The sequence below is a fragment of the Lotus japonicus genome, chromosome 6 (assembly GCF_012489685.1).
Source record: "Lotus japonicus ecotype B-129 chromosome 6, LjGifu_v1.2".
In the NCBI taxonomy this organism is placed as follows: domain Eukaryota; kingdom Viridiplantae; phylum Streptophyta; class Magnoliopsida; order Fabales; family Fabaceae; genus Lotus; species Lotus japonicus.
The window spans coordinates 45815597-45838157 of record NC_080046.1 but is presented as its reverse complement, the minus strand read 5'-3'; the positions used below and the strand labels follow the sequence as shown (position 1 = coordinate 45838157).

General features: G+C 38.2%; 2 long non-coding RNA genes across 4 annotated transcripts; both read left to right on the top strand.

Annotated features, from left to right (window-relative positions):
* Positions 1–4956: 4956 nt before the first annotated feature.
* Positions 4957–7047, top strand: LOC130723680 (uncharacterized). The gene is made up of 2 exons (XR_009014327.1): positions 4957–5387; positions 6607–7047. It is a non-coding gene; the product is annotated as an uncharacterized LOC130723680 (long non-coding RNA).
* Positions 7048–14015: 6968 nt separating this feature from the next.
* On the top strand, positions 14016–17031 carry LOC130726570 (uncharacterized). 3 transcript variants are annotated; one of them, XR_009014904.1, is made up of 4 exons: positions 14016–14426; positions 14738–14783; positions 14998–16069; positions 16451–17031. It is a non-coding gene; the product is annotated as an uncharacterized LOC130726570 (long non-coding RNA). The 3 variants fall into 3 exon arrangements; XR_009014903.1 differs by having other exon boundaries at positions 14038–14783; positions 14998–15235; positions 15886–16069; XR_009014902.1 differs by having other exon boundaries at positions 14018–14783.
* Positions 17032–22561: the final 5530 nt, after the last annotated feature.

The following is a 22561-nucleotide window of genomic DNA, read 5'->3' as shown; positions in this document are numbered from 1 at the left end:
GCTTCTTTAGATAGGTGGCACATTCAGACCTGATATGGCCATATGCTTCACATTCATGACACTGCACTCCTTTATTCTGACCAGATCTTTCTTCTTCTTTGGTCTTCCTCTGTGAATTAGAAAACTTGGGTTTGTTGTCGAACTTCATGTCCTGGACATTAGGCCTGGTTCTTTTGTCAATCTTTCTCAATGCTCTGTTGAATTTTTTTGCTAGCATAGCCAGAGCCTCAGAAAGATTTTCACCCTCACAGTCTTCATCATCACCTTCATCAGTGTTTGACACAAAAGCAATACTCTTATTCTTCTTTTCAGACTTTCCACTCAGTTTCAACTCAAATGTCTGCAAAGAGCCAATTAGTTCATCAACCTTCATGTTCTCAATGTCTTGAGCCTCCTCAATCGCAGTGACTTTCATAGCAAATTTCTGGGGAAGTGATCTCAAGATCTTCCTAACAAGCTTCTCATCTGACATAGGTTCTCCCAAAGCAAATGAAGCATTAGACAAGTCACGGACACGCATGTGGAATTCTGAGATAGTCTCTTCTTCAGTCATCATCAAATTTTCAAATTGAGTAGTGAGCATCTGAAATCTTGACATCCTTACTCGAGTAGTTCCTTCATGTGTAGTCTTCAGAATTTCCCAAGCATCCTTTGCCACAGTACACGTATTGATCAGCCTAAACATATTCTTGTCAACTCCATTAAAGATAGCATTTAGAGCCTTTGAGTTTCCAAGAGCAGCTTCATCTTCAACACTGGTCCATTCCTCTTCAGGTTTCTCCACAACAGTAGTAGAGGTGCCTTCAACCTCAGCCTTAGTGGGGTGCTTCCAACCCTTGACAATAGCTTTCCAAGTCTTGTTGTCAATTGACTTGAGAAAGGCTATCATGCGAACCTTCCAGTAGTCATAGTTAGTACCATCCAGAATGGGTGGCCAATTGACTGATCCTACCTCCTTGTTATCCATGAGAACTTAAATAAAACTCCCTGGAGGTCACCCAACCAGAACAGGGTGCCTGCTCTGATGTCAATTGTAATTCAGGTTCCCTGTAGTACGAATGTCCTGCACGATGCTAGGACAATAGGTTCGACAATCGCTTAACAGTAAAAACAGAACTTAAACCAGAAACAACAAAACACAAGAATTGTTAACCCAGTTCAGTGAAAAACTTTCACCCACGTCTGGAGGGTTTGCACCCAAAGAAAGGAAATCCACTATCTCAAGATTCAGGAATTACAGACACTCATGAACACAACAGTTCATAGTTCACTTCCTAATCTATCCAGTGTATTTCTACTTATGATCTCAACCTAAGTATGAGAGCCCCTCTCACTTTCTCTCAATCACTGCCACAGTGTTTGGTGAATACAACGAACAATCAGAGTTTGAATGAAATCAAACACACAGAACCCTTCTTTGCTTTATAGAATCAGTGAGCAAAGAGGATTCACAACTAACAAAAGACAAAGCACAAACACAAATCCTAAAACACTTGATCTCTCTCTTTTAGCTTCGGTGATCTTCAAGTTTTAGGTCTTCATCCTTTTATAGACTTCAGCAGCGGTAGCATGGGCTCTAGGGTTAGCATGGGCTGAAGTAACAGATTGCAGCAACAACAAATCAAAACGCATTCTTGATAGATTCGGTTTACTTATTGCATAAGTAAAGATAGAAACCAATCTTTTAACAAAGATTGTTTCAACAAATAACAACTCATAATTAAAACCCTTCTAGAATAGCTACTTGCTCCTCAAGTAACTCAAAAACATATCTTCAGTAAATCTTCAGAGGGCCCACAACAGAAACTCAAGCTAAGGACTGATGTCCTAGCTTCACGGAATCAGATGCCATGGCATCTGCCTCGACAATTAGATTTGATTAGGATTTAGATTGTTTATTTCTTAATTTTATCTTAATTTATTTCATAATTTTATCTTAATTTATCTTATTATTTATTTTTAGAGTATTAATTAATTTTTATGGTATTTATTGAATTTTTGGATTTTTAATTAATTCAAAATTTTATGAGTTTTTATTGTGATTAGGATTTAGGTTGTTTATTTGATTACTATTAATACCATTACTATGATCGAATTTTAAAAGATTTGTCCTAATCATCTAAGATTTACCTAGATTAATCTTTACTAAATTTATTTCTTCAATCTTGATTTAAATAGGTTATAAATATGTTTTATTATTTTGGGGAATTAAATGAGTTATTATTTGTTGGATACGAGGAATATTACAATATTTGATTTGATTGGTTTCCAAATGTTTAAGAAAATGAAAGGTTTTATTATGTCCCGGTGTTACAATATTCACCATCAAACATTTAACTATTTATTTTGAGTTGACCAAAGCCGTTTTCAATAATTTTTAATTTTCATTAAAAATTTAATTATGAAAATTCATGTAAAATTAACATAAATAATTTTTTTAATAAGATGTCAGTATTTTACAATGTAACTTCATATTAAACATGTTCTACATAATAGTATAGTCTATTTTTATTTTATTTTGTTCAAATTACAGGGCAAAAAGCTCCTACGGGAAAGAACATTTTAGCATGGAAATGCTTTAATGTCAAACATAATAAGAAGGGCCTCCAAAAAGAAGGGGCCCCCAAAAAAATTCACATTAAACTTTCTCAAAAAAAAAATAGTTATAATAATTAATGTTCAAAACATTATTAATGACTTTAGCTGGTCTAGTGGTTAGTAACTGTTTATGTTACTTTTATATCTCGGGTTCGAATCCCACATTTTGGCTTTTGACATGTTATTTGTTAATTAATTTGAATTGAAAGAATTCAAAAATTAAAGCAGTTGCTTGGATTTGAACACGCAACCTCTGAGCGGGTTGCAAGAGACCAATGACCAAACGAACCAACATAATGGTTTTGATGAAATTTCGAACGTTAAATATATAACGGTATCTGGCAGATGTATCTCCAAGAGATATTTCACTTTATTAGGGGTCCATTTTTATTATTTGCACAGGGCCTCCAAAATGTCGAAACCGGCCCTGTCAACAACCTTAACATCTAACCGCTCTTTCAGCTCATGAAAACAATTCTCAGACACATTACAACTAACAGAAAACATGGACTTGTCCAAATTAATCATTTGCCCAGAGGCTCATTCATAAGTTGCAAGGATGGTTTTGATGCATTCTGCTTTCTGAATATTAGTCCGAGCAAAAAAAACACTGTCATCTACAAAAAAAAAAAATGAGAAATCACAGTTGCAGACCTTGCAACGACAGAAAGAGAGCTAGAGTGCTAAAAAGAAATACAAACAAACTAAAGCTACAGCTGCCGCTAAAAAAAACGAGAGAGAGCTAGTTGCAATAAGTTAAACATCCTCTTATAACCGAATAAAAATTTCTATAAGTTAAAATTATTTAGGTTATTATGACAAGAAACTTAATTACGCACATAACTCTTTGGCTTGTTTTAAAATCAATTATCACCATCTAATAAATGATGATTATAAAATTGGTTTTAGTCATACAAAAATAAATCGTTATTTCTGTACCATTTGCTATTACTTAGTTAACATTAATTTGTTACTTAGAAGAAATGAATATTAATGGATATGCACTGACAGTGTAAAATAGTTTTACACAGTCATCCAAATAAAGCATGCCACATAGGAGAGATAATTACATTTGACTTTAATTTTAATTAAAAGAATAAGATATTTTCTGATTTGCCGGAATTCAATTGGATGTCTGTGTAAAACTATTTTACACTGTCAGTGCATATCCATTAAACTCAAAATTTATATATATATATATATATATATATATATTAAAGCAATAACTTTCCAAAATGTCATTATCAAAAATCTTAGCTCCAGAATATTTTACAATATTTTATTCCCCTAACTTTTAACCACAACTTGCCATGTGTCTGTCCTCTTTGTATTATTATATTCAAATTTAATCATTCATTCTTCATTCTATCTCTTCCCCCACTATCTCCATCCTTTTTTCTCTCCCCCAGTTACTCGGCCTCCTCAACTATTTATTCTGAGTGTTTAATACTATCTGTTTTCTATGTGCAATTAACTCTCATTCCCTGAAAATATATGTGCAATTAACTCTCATTAATTCCGTTTTCTAAAACTTTATTTTAAATTTTTCTTTGCCCATAAAACTCCTCCTTAATTCTCTCTCCCCCCAACTTTCGTTCCTCTCTCCCATTTAATGGAATTTCAAAATTCCCTAAATCTTCCTATTCTAATTTAGTGGGACTACAATCAATTTATTAATATTTCGGTACTTCCCCTCTTTCTCTATGTTCTTTCAAATTTTTTATTTCCCCATTTTCTAATTTAAATACAATTTAAAAGAAACCTTATAAGAAGGATGTTTTTGACACATGTCACGTATTGAGTACCTTTCAACCATTTTTTCAAGAATTAAATAAATAAATAAGAAATCTTTATTTCCTCTTTAGGAAACTTCTAAGTGGCTCAATTAAAATATACAATTTAACTGAGGGTATACATGTAATAGTTCATCTTAATTATTTATATTTTAAATTATTTTAATATATTTAATGTCTCATATTAATGAATAATCAACTTTTGTCTCCCACCACCTCTTTATGGACCAATCAATTTTTTTCTTAAAAACAATTTAAACAATCCTTTTGACTATTTCAAAGCCACCTCATTTATGACTGATGAGATTTAATCTAAATTAACTCTCATTTGAATCATCTTTTTTTTTTCTTGAACGTTTTGAATCATCTTTATATGCTTTAAGATTATTTTGATTGGAAATAGTAGACCAATTAAGGCTTTGTACTATCAAAGCATACAGCAGGTACCCATAAAGCATGCTTCGACTATTCTCTTCTTGGAAATTATTTATTGGCAAATTCTGTGTTGCCTCTCGATTTTTAAGGGTGTAGTGCCTCCAAGCTATCAGCGAATAAGAAACGGCCATGTGTATTATTTTTTCAAGATTTTCTTTTTTCCTTCAAATTTCATATGTTTTTTGAAAATAAAAAATTAATTATTATTTTAAATGGAGAATGGTCTTTTAGCAATTTTTTGAAACTTACATCTAATATTTAACCATGAGTGAGAATTTTTACCATCAAAGTGCTGATTCATATTCTGAGTTCATCTTATTGCTTGTTGTTCATCTTCATCCTGAACCCTAACTAATAGGAGCTTCTTCGCCTTCCACAGTCCATATTCGATTCTTCATATGATCTGATTCCAATTTACCATCGAATTGTTCGATGTTGGTGGTTTGGACGACGGTGACGAGATCGAGCTCGCGGAGGTGGAAAGATAAAGTGGTTGTTGGCCTCTGTTGTTCGCTGCATTAGGTTTGGATCGAGGAAGACCTCGTTTTGGACGGAGATGAGGTAATTGTCAATTAACACATGGTTTGCAATTTCGATTTTCCTTGATACATATGTTTAGTTTCAGATAAAATTGTCATGTTTAATAACAAATTTTGAAACGGATTTGTATATGAGAAACAAGATTTTGCTTATACATGTGAGATGTGGTTTCATGCTTGATGCACGCAAGTTGTTTGATGATATTCCTGAGAAATGAGCAAATCTTGAAGGGGCTACGTGGCAATGGATTTCACAGATGCAATTGGATTCCTGCAGTTTCACTCTCTTAACCATTATATGTTCACTTCCTGAATTGTGTTTTAACTTATTTTGTATACATTAGCCTTACTTTTATGTCTCCTGTTATGAGTCTCATGATAGAATTGGTATATTTAAGTACTAATAAGAAGAGTATATCAGGTAGAGGGTAGTCACACAAATTCTAGTTCAAATAATTAAGAATGATTTGAACTTGTTAGGATTCATAACTTTCACCATGAGACAGATTGTGGAGAAGTTTTTGTGAACAATTTTTTACAGCCAAAATTTATTCAGAGCTAGCAAAAATAAGCTCATCAAAACTTGCTATAAGACCAGTTTTCTAATTGGTGTTTGGTATATTAAGGAACATGAGGCTTTTGATCCAGTTTTAGTATTATGATGATTTTGTGATGTAGGAAAAATTACAGGTCCATTAGATATGACGAGCATAATGATATAAGAATCATTGAAGATTCATGTTGCTTGAAGGATATTATATTTTATAACATGAATAATTCTCCTTTGCTTGTTGGATACGGCTACCAGGGGAATTTCAAGGAGGTTGTCGCTGATCTATTTATTGACTTATTGTTACTTGAAGTAATAGAAGATTAGCATTAAGTAGAGCCTGGAATGAAATTCAGAAGTTGAAAAGTTAGATGGCAAGATGTTAGTTTTCCCACCCTACTGCATACTGCTATAAGTGTTTGTGCTTTTGCTTGATGTGCTTGAATTGTATGTTTGAAAACTGCTTCTGTGATTTCCCACAAGCTTGTTCTTTTTTACGGGTTTTCCTGTATGCTTCAATCCAATCATCAACACAACTCAAATGCTTATGTGAATATGTTGCAGATCCATTTGAATGCTTCTCTGACCTAAGGAACATATGAATAATAATTTTTACTATTTTAAAATTATTTATAGTCTCAACATTATTTTTCGATAGTAATAGTAAATTATTATTTTTTGTCATTCACAGGTTAAGGGATACAGTGGCAGTCTCTTTCGACAAATAATTTTCATAGGGTTCAATATTATGATCTTGGCTTTTGAGGGATATCTTGGCTTTTGATTGCATTTTGGTGGGCTTTAGCTTCTGCTGCATAAGCATACCCCCTGCATAAGCATAATCTGCATTTTGCTGTGCAGAGTCTCGTTATTTGGTGGGGGGACTGGAGAATAAATTTGGTTGGGGTGGATGTTTGTGTATTTGTTTGTTTGGTAGTTGGGTTATATCCCATTATGTGGTCTGGAAGGTGATTTAATAGTGATGCAAGTTACATTAGAAAGAGCATTGGTTGGATGAGGGTTTAACTCATGGTTTGTAATATGTTTTATGGTCTTGCAATTTAATACTTCCATTGCAGTGTTAGTTTGGATATGCTCATTGTTTAGACTGGATAGACATCTTTGTTTTTTATTCGTCAATTTCAATTGATTATAGTGCATCTGTTTTGTCTAGAAAACCATTTTGAGCAATAGTGGCGGTTCTAAACCCCCACTTGCATACGTTACAACTGCCAAAAATTGAAAATATGATTTAAATATAAACCTGTGCAGTATGGTGATGGGGTCGGTGAGGAACGAAAGTGCAAGATGATGTTAAAAATTAAAGGGTAACGCTTAATATTTAAAATGTTAGCCAGGAAGGATTGAACCAGGGACCCCTATAACACATACATTTCTAACAACCACTAAGCTAGCAAATTTTTTAATAATTAATTGTAAAAAATTAGTATTAATTGGGTTCATGACTAAGTAGGACTCATGTTGGGCCACCACTCTTCCTTATGTGGCCCAATAAGGTTTTTCTTCGACTTTCCCATCACCGGACTCATTATGGGCCACCATTCTTCCTTATAAGGTCCAATTAAGTCCAATAAGATCTTTTTTCGACTTTCCCATCACCGGGACTCATGTTGGGCAATTATTCCTTATGAGGCCCAATATGGTCTTCCTCCGTCTTGCCCATCATCGGGACTCATGTTGGGCCACCACTCTTCCTTATGAGGCCCAATAAGGTTCAATATGGTCTTCTTTCGACTTCCCCATCATCGGGACTCATGTTTGGCCACCTTTCTTCCTTATGAGGCCCAATAAGGTTCAATATTGTATTCTTTCGACTTCCCCATCATCGGGACTCATGTTGGGCCACCACTCTTCCTTATGAAGCCCAATAAGGTCCAATAAGGTCCAATAAGGTCTTTCTTCGACTTTCCCATCATCGAGACTTATGTTGGACCACTCTTCCTTATGAGGCCCAATAAGGTCCAATAAGGTCTTTTTTCGACTTTCCCATCATCGAGACTTATGTTGGGCCACTCTTCCTTATGAGGCCCAAGATGGTCTTCCTTCGACTTCCCCATCACCGAGACTCATGTTAGGCCATCACTCTTCCTTATGAGGCCTAATAAAGTCTTTCTTCGACTTTCCCATCACCGGGACTCATCTTGGGCCACTCTTCCTTATGAGTCCCAATATGGTTTTCCTTCGACTTCCCCATCATCGGGACTCATGTTGGGCCGCCACTCTTCCTTCTGAGGCCCAATAAGGTCTTTCTTCGATTTTCCCATCACCAAGACTCATGTTGGGCCACTCTTCCTTATGAGGCCCAAGAGGGTCTTCCTTCGACTTCCCCATCACCGAGACTCAGGCCACCACTCTTCCTTATGAGACTCAATAAGGTATTTCTTCGACTTTCCCATCACTGAGACTTATGTTGGGCATATCTTCCTTATGAGGCCCAATATGGTCTTTCTTCGACTTCCTCATCACCGGGAGTCATGTTTGGCCACCACTCTTCCTTATAAGGCCCAACAAGGTATTTCTTCGACTTCCCCATCACCGAAACTCATGTTGGGCCCCCTCTTCCTTATGAGGCCCAATAAGATCCTATAAGGTCTTTCTTCAACTTTCCCATCACCGGGACTTATGTTGGGTCACTCTTCCTCATGACCCAATATGGTCTTTATTCGACTTTCCCATCACCAGGACTCATGTTGGGCCACCATTCTTCCTAATGAGGCCCAATAATATATTTCTTCAACTTCCCCATCACCGGGACTCATGTTGGGCCACCACTCTTTCTTATGAGGCCCAATAAGGTCTTTATTCGACTTTCCCATCACCATGACTCATGTTGGGCCACCACTCTTTCTTATGAGGCTCAATATGGTCTTTCTTCAACTTCCCCATCACCAATACTCATAAGCATACCACCGGATCATCTTTATGCATTTTGACTCCCTCAAAATCCGCTGATGAGATTACTATATCCGGATGCTGGAAACCAAAAGGAGCTTGGTATTGTTGCACCGAGGTTACTGCCCTGACATGTCTTTTTCTTGCCGAAGTTGTATCTCCCCCTCCGCCGAAACCACCTGTAATTGTATTAATTGTGCCCACCGGTGGGTCGAGATCTTTATTAAATGTTTCTTCTGCGTTCTTTTTCTTGGTAACCAGTGTTTCCTTCTTTTCTACACTCGGCATGCGGCGGCGATCCTCCCGTCGGCGATCATCCTGCTGGCGAGAGTTCCTATACCTATTTCCCTGTTGTCGCTCGCCATTCCAACGCTCATTGCGGTCATTTAGCTGCGCTCGCCCTGCTCTGATGAGCTTTTCTATCTCATTCTTTAAAGTGAAACAATCCCCTGTATCATGTCCGGCTGATCGATGATACTCACACCACTTAGTCTTATCTGATTTTGGTCGTTGCGGGTCTGCTTCCCTTTCGCCCTCGTCAACGGCATGGGTCGCCTTGACCTCACGCAGCAGCTCCGTTAGATGAGCACTGAGACTCTTTCCCGACTCTCCACACCGACGAGAGTCAACCTGGTGCCAGGGTCGGCGATGCTCAGCATTGTCCCTCCTTGGATACAAAGGGTCTCTCGTTGTCTTCTCCGCTGCCCGGACTTTCCTGTCTCGCCTCTTACTCCCTTCAACCTTGAATTTGCTTGCTTTATCCTCTGACGACGCGTCCCCCTGATCACCATCCTTTTCCACCTTCGCCCTTCGTCCCTTGAAAGCGTCGTCCTCCTCATCAAGGATGTACGTGTTCGCCCGCGCGCGTACCTCCGCCATCGATTTGGCCGGCTTACGACTCAGTTTGCTGTTTAGCTTTCTCAGGTTGTAGTCCATTTTTGAAGGCCCGGGCACAGGCATTCGGCTCCAATTCCTCAATCTTTACAGACGCAGCACTGAATCATTTCACGTATTGTTTCAGAGTCTCCCCTGCAGATTTTCGCACGTTGTACAAGTCCTCGATCGTCACTTGCTTAGTCTTGCTCGCTGAGAACTGGACGAGGAATTTGGACAAAAAATCTCAGAAGTTGGTGATGGATCCTCGCGGAAGAGTTGTGAACCACGCCATTGTTGTTCCTTTGAAAGTCGCTGGAAACATTCTGCACTTGACTGCGTCTGAAGCGGTGCTAATCACCATCTTTGTATTGAAATACAGTAAGTGTTCCGTTGGATCTGCTTTTCCGCTGTATGTTTCGAGGACTATATTCTTCATATTATCTGGAATGGCCACCTCCCTTACCGCCGCTGATAATGGCTCAAATTCAGCCACAACCTCTGCCTCGCGCTCTCTTTCGTCCTGCTGCTCGTAACGATAATACTCTAGCTGCTCCCGAAGATAGTCGTTCCGCTACCTTATCTCGTCGATGCTGCTGATCAAGCATCTCCAATCTTGTCCGGAGATCGGAGCTTGAGGTGTCTGTGTCTCTCCTCCTGAGTCCTCAGGTGACTGTTCTGGCGACCTTCTTTGTTCCGGTGACGTTGGCGATGAAGGCAGCGGAGGTGTTGGAGACGGAGGAGGCGGGGGCGGAGCCGGAGGGGTTACTGGAGTTGCCTCCTCGCGATGAATCGTCTGGCGGCACGGTCGGCCCCGAACGCGACGCGACGGCGAAGTACATCTTCGCACGGGGTCTTCTTCCCGTCGTCTGCGACGTGTTTCCATCGACACCTACAAATGCTCACCAAAACTCAAGAACTAACGAAATGTCTCACAGAAAACCAGAGAATTTCTCCTTCAATTCACGATCCACGTAGTATGGGAATCAAAATTTATCGTTCCCCACAGACGGCGCCAATGTTCCGGCCAAGAACATAGAATCAAGGCATGGTGCCTAGAGTGTGTGGAGTGTGATCGGAAATCTTAGAGAGATGAACTCCTAACTGTTTAGAGAGAGAGAAAATATAACTGAATTTCAATGTTGTTATTGCCAAATGAGCTAAGAGTCTCTTACAATTGGTAAACTTCCCTTATTTATAGATTTGGGGTTGAGCCTTCGTGCCTTTAATCTGTCTAAATGGGCCGATTGGGCCTTAGGGAGAGTGGCCCAAGGTCCAGGCATGTTCCGCGCCTAAGGCTGAGTCTCCTGGGCGAGGGACCCTGTGGTCTCGCCGAGTCCAATGAGCTTATTTTTTCTAGCTATGAATAAATTCTGGCAGTAAAAACTTGTTCACAAAACTTCTCCACAATCTGTCTCATGGTGAAAGTAATGAATCTCAACAAGTTCAAATCATTCTCAATTATTTGAACTATAATTTGTGTGACTGCCCTCTACCTGATATAATCTTCTTATCAGGACTTAAAATCCCAATTCTATCATGAGACTCATAACAGGAGACATAAAAGTAAGGCTAATTGGACTCTGTATACAAAATAAGTAAAAACACAATTCAAGAACTGAACATGTAAAGGTTAAGAGAGAGGACCTGTAGGAATCGAATTGCATGTGTGAAATCCATTTCCACAAAGCCCCTTCAAGATTTGTTCCTTTCTCAGGAATATCATCAAACTGCTTGCGTTCATCAAGCATGAGACCACATCTCACATGTATAAACAAAATCTTGTTCCTCATATAAAAATCTGTTTCAACAGCTGTTATTAAACATGGCAATTTTATCTGAAACTAAACATCTGTATCAAGGAAAATCGAAATTGCAAACCATGGGTTAACTGGCAATCACCTTATCTCCGTCCAAAACGAGGTCTTACGCGACCCAAACCTAATGCAGCGAACAACAGAGGCCAATAACCACTTTATCTTTCCATCTCCGCGATCTCGATCTTGTCACCGTCGTCCAAACCACCAACCACAACCTCTTCGTCGCCGAGACCTTCTCTCACAACCTTCGACAAGCCTCGCCAGTCTCTCTCTATTTTTCCAACTCCACCACTACCGCAACTCTCTGCCGTTACTGGAATATGACGGCAAAAGAGATAAGAGAGTATATGGAATGCGAGTGCAAGATGGTTATATCTAAAGACCGTGTACAGCGGATCTCGTTCTTCACGACGCAACAAACAACAACGATATTCGCTGTCGATGGACTGGTGATGGCGGACCTCTCCATAGGTCTTTCTCCAGAAGAAGAAGAACTCATGAATCCTTCGAAAGCCGCGTCTTCCATCGTCTGCTTCTCCCTTACAGCGACGTCGTCGTCTTTCCGCCGTCGGAACTCGTCGTCTCCGCAATCGCTCTCGGTCTCTCTCTCAAGCGTCTCTGGAACTTTTTACTTGGGGAAGGAGGAGAGTTTGGAGAAAAGATAAATGTTGTTTCAGTTTTCAAAGGATGGGAACATGAATAATCATGTCAATTCAATTGACAAAGTTACTTTTAGTGTGGTAATTAATTAAATGAGGGACCTGACAGCAAATTAATAAACATTTTATTTTTATAAAACCTTATTTTTTGAAAATCATTTCCTATTATTTTAAATCATTTCAGAATAATTGAAAAGTCAACCTCATTTAATACATGTCACATTCTTACTGGTCCAAATAGAGAGAGGCACCATACCTGTGCCTGGGAGGAGGCACCACAGAAGGGACCTTATTTATTTAGTAAATTTTGTTTGTTTGCATTTGAACGTGCTTCTGCAACTAATTATATATCTTCTCATCTGAACGTGCTTCGTACAAAAGGAGTTTTGAGTTGCATCTCATGACTGTGCTGCATGGGCTCGCCAATTCTTCACAGAGGCGCAATTTGCTCCAGGAGCTCTTCGTCGGCGTAGCTTTGGAAGTCGATGACCTATCCAAAGGTGAGTTCGCAACCTTGCTAGATTCAACACTTATCCAATTTCGTTATTGTGGAATTTTCATCTAAGACCTACTATCATATATGTGGTTGGTGAAATTTTCCTTTTTTTTTTTCACGACAGATGTAATTGTCAACAAGGAAGAAGATGTTATTTTCCAGATGTTATTGTGTTGCATGTCCTGGGAAGGGCTAAGGCGATCGAGGTATGGAGGAATTTCTCTGCAAAATGAGGTCTCAAACAGTGTCTTTTCTCGGAACGGTTTTTGTGGTTTGCGATTGAGATTGAACTGTTTTGATTTTTAATAGCGAATCTGCAAGTGTACAGATTGCTCGATTTAATAAAAATATCGAACTACAGAGATTGCGTAGTTTATACTCTAAATTAACTAAACTTAGAATGAAATGATGTGAAAATAAAAATAAAAATAGAGAGATGAATGATTGTTGGTATGATCCTGATTTCGTTAACCCTCTCCCTATGTATCTCCCCAATCAGTTATAATTATGAATCAAATTAATTATCAAGGTGCTAAACCTAGATGTCCACTTATGAATTCCTTGCATAAATGTCCCTTCCAATTAATTACTGATAGCTAATTCCTTATTACCTAATCCAAGTTCAATTCAATTCAGGCAAACACGAGCAATTTGTTACCCTTATTCCTAAGGCGCAAAGACCCTTGCCCAATTTCTCCCCAAATCCCTAAATTCTACAAATTTTCCAATAGCATAGAACATAGCAAGACAAACTATTGCAATAGAAAGTTTCAATTAAAACAGAGGAGAAATTCAAGAAATAAAATAAAATCCATAATCATAACTAAAACTTGATTCAAACTATAGTTTGAAAGAAAACTATATCAATCACCCTAACACTAAAGAGGTTTAGCCAAACATAGTCATACAAATTACAAAGGAGTAAGAAAAACCTATGAAAAATTCAAAGCCGTTTCGTTCCTTCTACTGTAACACTGCTACTGCCTTCCTACTCCCCCCTCACGTTCTTTAGGTTTTCAATATATATATTGTTTCAGCCAATTCCTTTCTTTCTTAACTTTTTAAGCACGTGACATCTTTTGGGCTGATTTTGTCCAACACCCTGCCACATGTCAGCTTCCGATTGGGCCAAGCTTTAAGTAAACAATCTAGTGCTTCGCGCGTACCATTCTTACGGTGGACCACTTCCTTGATCCCGCCATGTGTTAGACAACAAAACTGCAGCCATCCATCTCTACAAGTGCATGGTAATTCTCGTGATCCGTCATTACAAAATCAGCTTTCCTTTATTAATCCGAAAATCTAATAAAATATGAATAAAAATCATAAAAATTATAGAAAAATACTGAAAACACATAAAAATAATAAAATGCATGAAATAATCCTAAAATGACCTAAGATGGCTAAAATATCCTAAATAATATATTAAAATGTATAAAAATAAGTTAGAAAAATAACTTAAACACCGGGTCATCAATTTTCTTCCTTCTCCTCTTTCATTCGGCCTCTCACCAATATCCTTTCATTAGATTTTTAGAAGATTTGTCTAAACTACACTGCGAGGTTTTGGAACTTCCTGTCTTTTGCATAGATGCTGCCTTCTAATTTCAAAGAAATAATGCGCAGAGTTACTTTCCCCTCTGATCATACAATATTGTTTCTCATTCTGTGCTTCAAAATCTGATTTTTTTATTTTTTATTTTTTTCTTGCAAATCCTCTTAACAGACAAACATGTTGCATTTTGGGTAGGTAAGTGTTTGTGGATAAATAGATTCCCATATCCCCTCAGCTTTTGTTTGTTATTTATCTCTGGTTTTATATTCAAACCATGCCCACATTCATAAGTGATGTTTCAAACTTGATTATTGAGAGATAGATTGTTTCCTATTAACTATTTTTCTGCTTGGTCTTGGAAAATTGTCTTGGACTTGCTGAGTTGTTGACTATCTTATGAACGTGCAACCAATTTAAAATACACCCTTTCCTTGGAGCAAGAATGGATACAAATTATGATTTCTGTAGATTTCGCAATTTGATTTTTTAGTTTTAATTTTTTTCAGGTGATGTGGAGAAAGGCTAATCAATAAGAAATGAGACATGCTTTGGGTAAGTATGGAGTATTATCAGCTTCTACTATGATGACCCATTACAGTTTCTCTCATTAGATCTTCTTGAATGATTTTTGTTTGGATATCCCCTGTTTAGTCTAACTTACAACATCATGAATGGAGTTTTAGGATTTTTGCAGGAGGATATGTTTTATTTTTATATGAAGTGCAACTACTGTGTTGTGATTTTATTTTCTGATCTCTGTTTTCAGTGGGGATGCTGACAGTCTAGATCACATGTGGCAGAATAAGAAGGCTGAGATCAAGCAGCAAGAGATTATGTTTTCAAGGTCTATTTTTGTTAGAGATATTTGAGTATTATGATCAACTTAAAGGTGAAACAATTGTTGGGAGAGAGGAGCAGCAAAGGAAAAACATTGCAACAAAGTGAAGGAACCACATTTAATGAAAATGTATCTTCTACATGATTCAACATTGTTGTCATTGGAGGTTCCCTTTTATTTTATTGTTCTCATCCCTTCACATATTGTGAGAAGAAGATTGTGATGAAATATTGATGATAATTTTTGCCTGAGAATAATCAAATAAGCTTTTTTTAAACCTTTGAAAGAGATTGCTTTACCATGAATTTTTCTATTTGAGTGAAAAGAGACTAACCTTTGTATCAGTTGTATCTTCTATTAATGAGAACCTTTTCGAAATATCTGTATAGTTTAGTTGAGCTATAAGTGGTTTATTCTATTAATGAGATCCTGATCTGATAATTAGTATATTTTAGTTGAAGCTAAAAGCTAATTGTAGCTTATCCTGATCCTGATCACGGTGTTTTATAGTGATATGGTTCTTATTTTTTATATGACAGGGATTGATTACCGGGAATAGGCATTATGTGTCTTTCACTCTATGTCTGGGTTATTTTTGCTCTTTGTTTTCATTCTTCAATTGATACTAATATTTTTCTGTTAAATTTGTTTTTTTCAAGTCTTATATAACAGACCAGGGTAGATTGAGAGATGAAAACTGGGGTCTATTTTGTATAGTCTTAGGTGTATAACTGAAGCGGGACATGTTAAATCAATTATTTGAATTTGAACTCAGTATTTTTCTTCTCTCACATTGTGGACTTGCTGTGATTACAGATTTGGACAGATCAATATTTTAAACATATCTTGCTATCAGTGATGAGCTTTAATCTCTATCCAGGGAGTTGCAATGTCGAAATAAATTTTGATGTGTTAAGCGAATATATGGTAGCAAAGGAAGAAGTAGATTGTAGAAAACTAAAGTTGTGGAAACTGCATAGAAAGTGCTCTTTTCTTTAAGGTGCTCTTTTCTTTATGCATCTTTGAATATTAGAGCTTTTGAAAGATATGCATTTTTTTGTTGGAGGTGGAGATTATGTGATCTGTTTTGGCCTGCTTGATTGATTCATAATCAGGGCCGCCATCTCAATTTGGTCCAGATATGATGCTTTTTCGTAGTTTCATTATAATCTATCTAGGGAATCTTTGGAAAATCAAGCTTTAGTATGTAGTTGTTAATTCAGTCATGGTAGTGTTACTCCATACTGTTTATATTGATCTAAATTTAACCCTTGCTTTATACTTTTTCAGAACTTTGCTTAAACTTATGGTTTGATTTCAATTAATATATGAGTGCTTCTTCAATCGTTTTTTTTTTAACTTCCATTATTTATATTTTTAGGCAACAATCTGAAGAGCTTTGATGTGAGCCAGAACAACTTCAAGGGCAGATTTCCCAACAGGCTTCTGAAGAGCTGCATGAGTTTGAATGTGAGGTCCCTGCAGGGTACAATACAGAACTAGACAATCAAAGGATGTCATCTTAGATGAACAGACTTTAGAAAAGGAGGAAGAATCCAAGGGAACAAACCAAGAAGGAAGATACCAAGGGAACAAACCATGAAGAGAAAGGGGCAAAGAAGATGAAAGCTGATAAAAAAACATGGGGCTGATATTAGTCAAGTTCTATCCTTGGGACGTTAATCAATATATTTTTTTAGTGCAGGTACAATAAAGAACTAGACAATCAAAGGATCCCAATTGATTGAAGTTAGGCCTGCTGAAATGATTTTGTAAAGATACATGAGGGCTTTGTAGTGTGATTAGGTGTTGAAAGAAAATATGAAATTTAAATTGTGCTGAATAGGAGCTTGAATTCTAGGTTTAGGTCATTTTTTCTACTTTGTTATCAGTTAAATGTAGGGTTGTTTAGAAAATAAAAGGTTGACCTTTAATTCCTTGAAGAAATTAACTGGCTTTTCTCCTTCACTTGGATTCTTTTGCTCTCATCCATCAACATTTTTAGAATTTCTTGACATGTTAAAGAGCATCCCAGTGTTGGGATGCTATCCATTAACAATAAATTCTGATTAACTTTTGGTTAAATAAAAAATAAATTCATAAATCAATGTAAACACTATAATCTATTTTCATTTTTTTCTAAAGCAATCTACTTTCATTTTTATTTAAGTTACAAGATAAAAAAAAATACTCACGAGGAGTTATAGTTTACATGTAAAAAAATTTATGTAAAAACTAATATATAAATTAATTTATTACTCATTTTATTCTAAAATCATTATTGTTTAGGAAATGCCAACAGTTTAAGAGCTCACGAATTGGATTTTCTTTTGGCTAATTTAAAGTTGTGTTTTATTTAAAGTTGAGTTTTATTGAAGAGAGAGTGATGATTTTTGCTTAAGTGATGAGAATTGTGATTGGTGAGAACCGGATGTGGTAGGTGGGAGTAGGCCTGTCCAAAAATTTGAAACCCGACCGAACCCGACCGGCCCGCTACAAAAAAAGGCCTCCCCGGTTCGGGCGGGTCGGGTGGCGGGTTGGGGTTGGAAAAAAACCGGCTCCCCATGGTTTGGTTCGGTCGGTTACGGTTTAGAGCCCAGTCCGACCGAACCGACCGAACCCAATATATAAAAAAAAAAAAAACAAATCAACCGGCCCAAGTTTTTAAAGCCCAAACCCTTTGGCCCCAAACCCAAACCGGCCAAACCCTAATATCTCACCCTTCTCCTCTTCTCTTCTCTTCTTCTTCTCCCCAAACCTAAACCTTACCTCAGTTACCTCCTCACCGCCGCCACCTTCTCCTCTTCTCTTCTCTTCTTCCCAAACCCAAACCCTACCTCCTCACCGCCGCGCCGCCACCACCCTTCTCCTCTTCTCTTCTTCTCTTCTTCTTCCCAAACTCAAACCCTACCTCCTCACCGCCGCCACCACCCTTCTCCTCTTCTCTTCTCCTCTTCTTCTTCCCAAACTCAAACCCTACCTCCTCACCGCCGCCACCACCCTTCTCCTCTTCTTCTTCCCAAACTCAAACCCTACCTCCTCACCGCCGCCACCACCCTTCTCCTCTTCTTCTTCCCAAACTCAAACCCTACCTCCTCACCGCCGCCACCACCCTTCTCCTCTTCTTCTTCCCAAACCCAAACCCTACCTCCTCTCCGCCGCCACCACCCTTCTCCTCATGACCTGCGCCGCCATCCTCTGTGCCGCCACCACCCTAGTCACTCCACCACCACAGTGCATGGCTTTTTCCTTCACACATCTCAAACCTCCATGCTTCTCTGATTCGAAAGAGTTTGCTCATCTTCATTGCCATCGATTCTGATGTGAAATCGCAAGGATGAAGTGAACATTCTCTTTCGCATGAGAAAAGCAATGGAAAAAACTTGTTCTTGACTTCATGGTAAGTTGGTAATGGTATCTCCAGATCTGATCTGACATAGTGTGTTGTTCTTGGTTAATTTGTTTGATGAAATTGAATGAAATTACTCAAATTAGGGTTCCATGCTCTTCATCTTTCTGTTCTGATGTTCTCTGCAAACCCGGTGGAACCCGCCCGACCCGCCCGTTACCCGACCAACCCGAAACCGACACAAACCGACACAACCCACGGTCGGTTATGGGCCCAGTTTTGTCTCATGCGGGTTCGGTCGGTGGAGCTTTTTGGGCCCGAATCCGACCGAACCCGACCGGTGGACAGGCCTAGGTGGGAGATACAATTGAAGGTGTGAAAAACGACTAGAAGGGGGGGTTGAATAGAGTTTTGAATATAAAAACTTTCCCCTTAAGATTTAAAGTAAATATTTTCGGTTTATCTGAGATAGATGATGCTGCGGATAAAGATTGAGAGAAGAGAGAAGCACACAAGTATTTTATTCTGGTTCACTTGATAAATCCCTTAAGCTAATCCAATCCACCCGTTAAGGTGATTTCTTCCTTCTTAGAATGAAGGCAATCCACTATTCAGAGTTTGCTGCACTAGCAACCTGCTCAGTGACTAACAATACAATGAACTAGTAAACACTAAGATTCACTCTCTTAGTCTTCTCAAGGATATTGAACTAACTGGTCCCTTAAGGAATCACACTAAGATACACAGATCCTAGTCTTCTTAAGGATACTAACCTACCATGTCCCATAAGGAAAAACAAACATCTGTTTGAGGTTGGTGTTTACAAAGGTTTGCTTCTGAATAAGCTAAGTGTAAACTAAATAAGAACAGATGAAGAAAGTCGAGACTTGAATCTTTTCTTCTATTGCAGCTCTTGGTTTCTCTCTCCTCAGTCTTTCTTCTCTTCTTCAGCCTTAAATAGTCCAAGGTGCAAAGGATATTTCTGTTGAGAAAATGTGACCGTTGGAGGGCATTTCTGGAACTTCCAAAACCTGTTGTGGCTGAACCTTGGTAGGTAGGCTTGTCATAATAGTACACTGCTCTTGTACTTCTTGATAGTGACATTTGCCTTTAACCATTGACTTCTGATCTGACGACGTTTCATGTTGGAACTTGTGAAGCTTGGTGATCAGAGTCAGAGGGAAGCTTGGATCCTCTGACCTTCGTAACTTCTGCTTCTGGACCTCAGAGTAGAAAGTACTTGGTCTTCAGAGCCAGCTTACTCTTGGACTTCAAAGTCTTCACTTCTTAGCTTCTAGACCTTCAGAGCCTCTGGACCTTCAGAGCCCCTGGTCCTTCAGAGCTTCTGGACCTTCAGAGCTTATGGACCTTTAGAGCCTCTGGACCTTCAAAGCCTCTGGTCCTTCAGAGCTTCCGGACCTTCAGAGCTTCTGGTCTTCAGATCTTCTGATCCTCAGAACTTCTGATCCTCAGATCTTCTGATCTTCAGATCTTCTGATGAATATATCTTCTGGTATCAGAATCAGAACCTGTTTGTCAAAACACTCAAGACAAACGTTAGAGTACCATAATTGTTCATCCACAAATAAATACTTGTTATCATCAAAACATAGAGTTGTACCACATGACCAAATCTTGATCTTACAATCTCCTCCTTTTCGATGATGACAAAACCATGTATTTGATGAACAACTCTAAACAAATAAACTGAATACACTCAGAGTATAAGGTATCAGAGTTAGAGCTTATCCCGATGTGTATAGTTTATCTAGCTCCTTCTGAATCCAAGACTCGAGCTTGATTCTGAGCTAAGCTCCCCCTTAATCTAATACTTAATATCAACCACGTTAGAAGTATCTAGATTCTGAGCTATATTGAAGTATGTGATCAGAGTTGATTGAGTCATAAGATGTATCATAGCATTGAAAGAGATGACATCAATCAGAATGTATCGTCAGAGCATAGAAATTGATCACATAAGGGAGTTGTAAAGATACTATTAGTTCTCCCCCTTTTTGTCATAAGCAAAAAGAATGAAGGTGGAAAAAAATAGTAAGAGCATAAGACGAAATACTCCCCCTCAGAAGGAATACCAAGGGATACCTGGCTTCTGATTAGTATATCTTCTGATGAGATCAGAAGTGTCAAAGTCCAGAGGTTCTGGTGACATCTCCATTTTGGACAAAATTCCATCTTTAGATACTTCAGAATGAGAAGGTATGAACCTACTCTTCTTCTGATGACGCAAGTCAGAAGTTGTAGTAGCATCTTCTGATGTTGTTGCTTCTAGTTTGTCAAGTTCTGGGTCTTTGTTTCTTTCTGAAACGGTCATGCTCATCTCTGCAAGCTTTTTCAACTAGCTTTGACTTGTCAGAGTCAAGCTTATCATTAATTCTAACATGAATAGTGTTCAGAATATCAACAGAGGGGTTCTTATCAAAAACTAATGATTCCTTGACCAAATCTTACTCTACTGATGCCTCCAAGATCAACTTCACCTTTAGGTTCAAGTTTTAGATCTTGGGACATATGCCTTTCTCCCGTCATGTGTTGCCTGCATCCATTGTCCAGGTTCCATGGTTGGAGTTTCGATGGACCTATTGAGGATATCTGCAACATATATAATTTTATCCCTAGGTACCCACTTTCTGGGTCCTTTCTTGTTAGTTAGCCCAGAAGTTCTGACAACTTTGGGTCTTTCAGCAGGATAATATAAAGGAATTTGAGCATGATATTTTGACATAGAGAAAGTTCCTTTCTTAAGAGATGATGGAGCAACTTCAGAAGGTTTAGAATAGCCAATGCCATATATTCCATTTCTGCTTACGCCATAGATCATTGAAGCCATTAAGCTTCTGTCTACGCTTTTAGCCAGGAATCTTTGAAAGGATTTTTCATATTTAGATTCATTCTTACTATCAGAGGCATCACAAGCAATAACTTCTTCTAACTTAATAATTTGATTTTTGAGCACAGAGTTAGAGTTAACTAAAGCATGATTACTCACATTTAATTCAGAAATCTTTTTCACATGTTCAACAGAAGTTTCAGAGGCAGCAGAGAAATTCTTTTTCAACTTTTTATGCTTAGTCAAGAGAGAGTTATATTTATCCATAATTTCAGACAAAGCATCTTTAAGTTCAGAAGTTGAGAAAGAGGCAAATACATCATTTTCATCGTCAGAGTCTGGCTCTTCCTCTGATGCAGATTCAGCATTAGGTGCATCCTTAGACTCTGCATCTTTGTTCTTGACAATAGCCATGAGTCCTTCAACAACTTCTCCATCAGAGTCAACATCCTCTGACTCTGATTCATCAAAAGTCACCATGAGACATTTCTTTGCTTTGAAATGCTTCTTTGACTTTTTGTCCTTTGATGAGCCTTTTTATTTGCTCTGCCTGTGCTTCCAGATGCAGTTGAGCTTTCTGGATATCAGGGTTAGCTCATCCTCATCAGAATCTTCAGAGGTTTCTTCAGATTCTTCTGTAGCTGCTTGGAGAGTTTTAGCCTTTTCAGATTTGGATTTCAAGGCTATAGACTTCTTCTTCTGATCCTGATGTTCAGCACGCTTCAGTTCATGGCACTTCAGTATGCTTATGAGTTCTTCCAAACTCATATGCTTAACATCTCTTGTGAGCTCCAAGGAAGTTATCAAAGGCATTCAGCTTTCAGGAAGACCTCTAAGGATCCTCATGACATGATCAGCAGTGGTGTAGCTTTTGTTGAGGGGTCTTATTCCAGTAATGAGCAACTGAAGTCTGGAAAACATATCCTCAATGGACTCACTGGGTTCCATTTGGAAGGATTCATACTTCATGATCAAAGACAACACATTTGATTCTTTCACCTTCTTGTTTCCTTCATGGGTCATCTTCAAGGAGTCAATGATACACTTAGCAGAATCACGTTCAGTAATTTTCTCATATTCTTCATATGAAATGACACTCTGCAGAATAACTCTTGATCTGTAATGATCTCTGAACTCTTTCTTTTGATCTTCACTCATCTTCTCCCTTGGGATCTTTGCACCATGTTCATCAACAGGAGGGGTGTAGCCATCAACAACAAAATCCCAGAGATCAGGATCAAAGCCAAGAATGAAGATTTCGATTCTGTCTTTCCAGTAATCAAATCTCTAACCAT